Consider the following 7,284-nt stretch of genomic DNA (forward strand, 5'->3'; position numbering starts at 1 on the left):
AGCTTGTACAGCTCGCAAGTGGTGATGTTACATGAGCATATCCATGCATTCTAAGTCAATTGTAACTTATACATGATCCTTAACAACAGTCCCATGTAAACATTACAGTAGTTCAATTGGGAGGTAATTAGGGTGTGACAGTCAGTGAGCAGGGCTTCCAGATCCAGGAATGGGTGCAACTAACATGCATGATACAGTTTTGCATGCTAGATGTGTTATAGCTGCTTGGCTAGAGTTATTATTTGCCCTTTGATCAAGAACTGCAAGTTCAAGAGGACTCCAAAATTGTGCTGGAACTCACACATGTCATACAACCTGCCTTGCCTACCCTACAAGGTTCCATCCAAAAAAGGTGCCGGAACTCCGTTCTGGGTGTTCTATGACAAAAAAAAGCCCTGAGTAGCTCTGAGGGGGAAGAACCAAAATGGAAAATCTCATGTTCAAGGATCCAGGAGGCCCAAACCCAAATCCACTCAATCAAAATCTGTTCTTTCTTGTCCACTTCTCCACGCCCCCCAGATACTGGAATAGAGTCTCAACAGCCTCATTTGTTCAGCCAGCAGCAGAAATAACAGTAGAGTATCTTAGGATACTAATAATGCTGCATCTCATGCGAATGAATAATTTTCCCCAGTGGCTTCATGTGGATGTTAAGAAGCATGCAGAAAGTAAAGCCTAAAGCATCCTGTATAACAAGCATCTATGATTGGATCAATCCTTCTGCAGATTCCAGACCCAAACCAACTGGAATTATCTCTAAAGGAAGAAGGAGAACCACTGTAAACTGAGCTGGCCCAGAAGAATGCCATCATGTAGACACACATAAAACTGCATTTTGAAAACAAAATATTCAGATACCATATGATGTAACTATATGTGCCATTAATATTTAGTAGCAATATTTTTAGTATACGCTTATGCATAACTGCTCTACAAGTAGACAATAAAATCACAGCATTCTCCCTCTCTCCCCATGAGTGAAAAAGGAATGGATGGATAGAGATGCGGGGGGGGAGAGAGAGAGATATATATCTTTTCCCAACAAATTCTCAATCGTGAGAGGAATCCTGGGAAGGACTACATCTCTGAAATAACTAGAAATCAAAGGAAGGATAACTCCATTTTAAAAGCCATTGTATTAATCTTTAAAATCTTAGTAGCAGTAAAACATGCAGATGTACTTTATCAATTTTGAACAGAAAAGGCAGAAACAGATCAATCAATTTCATGCATATAAAAAGCCCACATTGCAAAATAATGGTAAAAAATAAATAAACGAGGAAGCTAAGCACGTTATTATCCCTGCTCGGCAACTTACTGTTCTCTAGCCTCTTCCCTTTAAAGCAGGGAAGAGGCTAGAGAACAGTGGGTCAAGCCCCTTACTTTCCCAAAATGGCCTGTTACCAAGTTAACTTGACAGAAACACGATTCTCTTTCCATCTCTTTCTTGCCCCTGGAGAGCTCATCTGGTGGATTTCACAAATACATGCTTAGTATTTGATTGCTATCCCTCCACAGATCATCCTGGGGTCCAGTTCCACCTAGACCCCTGGGAATCAAGGCCTCATTGAAGATGTCCTGCTCATGTTCCATCAGTTGGGGACTGACAGAATTGAGGAGCACAATAATAGCTTTAGAAAGTTGTGAAAGTGCTCCTGAGCAAAATGAAAAAAAAAACAAAACCAAAAACCCAATAACTAATGTAGGAATTGTAGGAAGAGGGCCATGACGTGAGGAAAACATGAGCTTTGTTTACAAGGCCAGAAGAAACAGAGAGTAGCAAATACCAAAGCCTAGGATTCCCCCCCCCCTTTCTTCCTTCAAAAGTCACTTGGATATTTGACTGTGCTAAACAAATGAAGAGGGACACAAAGAAGCAGGGCACTTCCAGGGGTTAGAAAAATATCATTTTGTATAATTAGATTGAATCAAAACACATGACTCTCCATTTGGAAGCAATACTTGTTTTTCTCTCATTTTTAGGCTTTTTTTTTCATTTCCCCCTCCCCCCCCCAAATAAACCCAGATAAACAAAAGCCCTAGGATATTGGATGGCTGTTCCCACATTGTTCCAAGAGTAGCGAAACAGAGAGAATACACAGCTTTGGGGTTTGCATTGACTGCTTTTCATGGTCTTGTTTTCGTCATCTTTTGCTTCCACACGCGGTATGGTTTCATCAGCTCTCCTCCTCCTCCTCCTCCTCCTCCTCCTCCTCCTCCTTGAAGAGCACCAGGCTCTTCCTGGTTGCATTCCAAGATCCCTTACATTCTCCAGCTGGGGATCATTTTTGGGTGATAACTTAAGAGCCTCCCTTCGTCACTTCTTACCGCTCTGTCTGATGCATATTTACTCAAAGCAAGCCCCTCTTTCCCTCCAAAGATGGCCAAATAGGATCTCAGCCGTAATTCCTTTAGCATTAAATTACTGGTTCAGGCCGGTTTTGGTCCATTTAAATATAGGTCCAGGATGGTGCCAGAATGAGAGGAAAGTAAACAACTTACCTAGACCATTGAATTTCCAGCATTAGACACACTGACCGCAATTTAGAGATGCTTTCAGATGGCTGTTGGCTGCTTGGGCTGCCAATTGGCCCAGAGAAGCAGCAGCCTCGGCAACAGCCAAGCTTCCTTTGTGCCTTTAGTAGGAACTTGATGTAAAAACCAACAACCTTTAGAAATGTCTCCTTTAAAAGCAGCCACTTAACAGATGATTTTGTTTAGTTACAGGTCATGATAATCTTCTGGACCTATACACCCTATACATATGGATGTATAGGATACAGATTCTGACTACAGATAAAAAGATGTTTTGTTTTCATTAGGATCTCATGTTTTGGGAATATATCATGTTCATTTGGGATATTTCTTTAAAGGCTTTTTAAAGAATCCAGTTGAATTTTAGAAACATTGCAGTTACATTTTCTTGAAAGACATAACATTACACGTATACATACATACATAGATACACACACACACACACACATGCACACATATACATACATATTATAATGTTTATTTATTTAAACAACTTATATACCCAACCATCGCATGACAGTGATTCTGGATTACACACAGAGGATTAAAAGCAATGAAATATGATACCAAAAATAAACTAATAGTAGTAGTATTATTAATAGTAATAATACTATATACATATTCATTTACCCACAGCATTCAAAATCTTTCATATTCAATACATGTAGACTTCTAGCTAAAGAGACTGAGGGAACATCCAAGTCTTTGCTGCCTTGGAAAAAACCCAGAAGGGTTGGGACCATTGTAACCTTTGAGGAAAGGGGACAATTTTCCACAAGGTAGACATTGCAAAAGGGAAGGCATGATAGATTCCACCAGATGACATTTCCTAATAGAAACACCCTGAGGATGCCAACCCTGACTGGAGAAATGGCTGGAGACAGAAGGTCCTCCATGTAATCTAGCTCCGTGTCTTGCAGGATTATATAAGTAAAGCCAACACATTGAATTGCCCCCAGAAGCCCAGTGGAAGCCAGTGGCAGTTCACAGAACAGGATTGTCACATGGGTGCATCATGAAGTGCTCAAGGCTGCCTGCACTGCTGCATTCTGGATCAACTACAGCTTCTGTATGCTCTTCAGTGACAGCCCCATGTAGAATATGCTACAGTAATCCAGTTGGGAGGTGACTCATAGTGCTTTACAGCCCTCTCTAAGCGGGTTACAGAGTCAGCATATTGCCCCCAACAATCTGGCTCCTCATTTTACTGACCTCAAAAGGATGGAAGGCTGAGTCAATCTTGAGCCAGTCAGGATTGAACAGCTGGCAGTTGGCACAATTAGCCTGCAATACTGCATTCTAACCACTGTGCCACCACTGCTTCTAGGGCCTCCTAGTCCAGAAACAGGCATTAATAGTGCACCAGATGGACCTTGTAAAGTCTTCCCTAGTCATGGCTGCCATCTGCTTGTAGAGCAGGAGTGGTGAATCCCGAAGGATCCCCAGGTTTCATACTAACACTTTCTAGGGAATTGTTACCCCATGCAGCTTCACTAGGTCAGGTTGGGATAGAGATGTATGATATCTTGCCCCAGGATAATGGGTGACCTCACCCATATAGAAGTTAAAAAGACATGTATGCTTAAAAAGAAGAATCCTTCTTATTCAACCACAAGAAAATCTAAAAACAATCATAACATATTGCAAAGAAGCAAATGGAACAAAGAAAGGGAGACAGAAAAGGAGGAAATTAAAGAATAATGGGGGGGGGGGTGAAAAACCAAATTATTCCAATTTCAAAGTTCCATTGCCATTCAGCAATTCCAAACTATTAATTTTATCTTTATAGAAATCATTACCATTCAGTTTTTAACAGTACATTGAATCTAAGTCATATGGAATCATACTAACTTGATATTGCTTTTCCCTGGAGTCAAGAAACATCATTAAGCCAACTTTTGGAATCTGGTACAAAAATGCCCTCCAAGGAATCCATAACTGCCTTTCTCACAATAGTCCAAAAACAATAAATCCAAAGTTCTTCAAATGCTAATCATTGCATGTATTGTGCTGCACATTTCTTTAAACAGATGTATTTTTATTTAATGAGATTTGTAAGATCACTTAATAGCTAAGTTTGATCAACTAAGTTTTCACATTACTAAATTACTGTCACCTTGATCCAGAGCTAACATTACCTGTTACCTAATGTTTAGAGTAATAAACTTTTTCTTCTTTTCTTTCTGCTATCATACACATCCAGTCACCACCATTATGACAATTAACCATATTTTCTTTTTACCAATATGGTATAGAAAAATTGAACCACTAATTTCTTCATCATCTAGTGGGGAAATATTGATACTTTCCCCCTCCCAAATCATTCTGAACACCAGCAAATTGTTAAATTCATATTTGACAGTCTAAACTTACTTGGCTATGATATGCATATGTTGAACTTATGATAAACAATCACACCAGTAAGAGACAACATATAACAATGGCAGCAACTGCACCAAAGTATGAAGGAGTGATTTTACCGAAGCTATGGACTCATATGTCCCTCTTTTTCCCCCACAATTTCAGTATAGAGCAATAATGGTGGGCTGGACTAGCCTATGCATTCTTTTGTATAATTTTTCAAGGTCTGGAGGACATACGTGGAATCCAATAATTTATTATAAGCCAGGAGTTTGTTGGGTAGAAAACTGGAGATGAGTGGTATGAAACAAAGTTTGGGTATTGGAATTAATATCTTGGACATATGTGATATTAAATGAGTTGCTGAAACTCTCCCCGATCAAATGGCTTTGCCAGCTAGGAATTGTAACATATGTGGAGAATTTTGGAATAGGAAAGCCTGTCATATGAAATTAAGTAATTACTGTTTAACTATGATATTTTGTGTATGTGGGTGTGGAGTGTGGAGAAGCAAGAATGACCTCATGGACTTTACCTGATATTACCCTGTTTTTGTCACTAAAGGGTCTCCACACACATTTATTTTCCTCTTTCCATAAGCAATTTAAGTCTGTCCTTGGCCATAATACTATGCCAAATATATATTACACACAGCCAGCACAAATTCCCAACATTACAGCAGCCCCACTGTTCCAGGAATTGCTGCAGCTTTCCAAGGAAAATTCAGGAGATTTGCTTGCTTGTGGAGATCTGAATCAACCCTTAGTGGGTGTGTGATGGACAGGGCTCTTGGCTATAGGACAGTATAGCTTTCCAGTGAGGCCCATTATTAATATAGATGTTGTACATTTCAGCTGCCCTCTACAGACAACAGGAAAGATCAACTGTTGGAGATACACATTCATGGAATATATGTATCAATTACATGCATGGCTGTCCAAAGAAAACAAAATAAAAAGTCAAGAATCTGAGTGGAAAATGTTACAGTTGTTAAAATACTTTTTAGTGGTGGAAAGAAAGAAAGAAAGAAAGGAAGGAAGGAAGGAAGGAAGGAAGGAAGGAAGAAAGAAAGAAAGAAAGAAAGAAAGAAAGAAAGAAAGAAAGAAAGAAAGAGGGTGGGAGGGGGGAGGGAGGGAGGGAGGAGGAGGAGGAGGGAGGGAGGGAGGAAGAATTCTGTTACTCTCTACTCCCCCTATCTACATACAAGCACAAAGTAAAATATATTCTATGTATGGAAACTGCCTAAAGCTCCAGAAACCTATAGACATACATAGGAGTTGGGTAAAATGGTTCATTAAATATTCCTAGTGAATTTCCAAGTAAAGCAAATAATTTGGATGGAATCTGTAAGCAGCAGAAAAACAGTGATGCTTGTGCATACTGAGGTCATTTGCTCAACTATAATTACATGCTTAGGTGATGCTTTTCATTCTAAAGCACAGGATGGATTAAAAATCACCATAGTATCCTGCCTGTTACTGAAAATGACTGCCATTTTAGGTGCAGTAAAATTTGGATCAAGTTCCCTTATGGACCCGAAGGATCACGTTTTAATGCTGTATCTCCCAAAATGTCTATCTGAAATATTTGTAAATATTGGTGATACATAAGTGGCTATCTCCCAGTTTGTCTGCTACAGACTGAAGATATGGACTAAATATCAAAAAGGACTTAAAGATAATGCCAAAAGACTTTAACTATATCAAGGTAAGTGTGGTGTTTGTGATGATTTTTTTTAGTATCATCACTTGTCCCAAAGGTGGTTTTTCAAGAGGCAACTGGACTTTCTTGTTTTTTTTTTAAGATGTTTCGCTTCTAAACCATGCATTCCTATGAATAATTCTGTGCTCATCATTGCATCATTACCATTGTTTACAAAGCATCTTACAGTATGAAAAATATATTTGTAAATTAGGCCTAATTGGTGCCTTTCAGAGTAAGATGAGATTAATAGATATTAGTTATTTTCGGTTAATATTTGTTAATCAGTATTTGACAGCTGCTCTATTTTATTTTATGTAGTAGAACCTGCCCACTTTAAAAATAAAGGTTATACAGCGGACTGCATGGCTAAGAAAAGATTTCAATCTAATATATCAAACTCAAACACATAACTAACTTTTTAGATTAACTTTTTTATACTTGTGGAATATTGAATTAAAAAAAGAGAAGGAGGAGGAGAAAGAAGAAGGAGGAGGAGAAAGAAGAAGAAGAAGAAGAAGAAGAAGAAGAAGAAGAAGAAGAAGAAGAAGAAGAAGAAGAAGAAGAAGAAGAAGAAGAAGAAGAAGAAGAAGAAGAAGAAGAAGAAGAAGAAGAAGAAGAAGAAGAAGAAGAAGAAGAAGAAGAAGAAGAAGAAGAAGAAGAAGAAGAAGAAGAAGAAGAAGAAGA

This window comes from Protobothrops mucrosquamatus, unplaced genomic scaffold (genome assembly GCF_001527695.2).
Source record: "Protobothrops mucrosquamatus isolate PMUCROS unplaced genomic scaffold, P.Mucros_1.0 scaffold_214, whole genome shotgun sequence".
Classification (NCBI taxonomy): Eukaryota; Metazoa; Chordata; class Lepidosauria; order Squamata; family Viperidae; genus Protobothrops; species Protobothrops mucrosquamatus.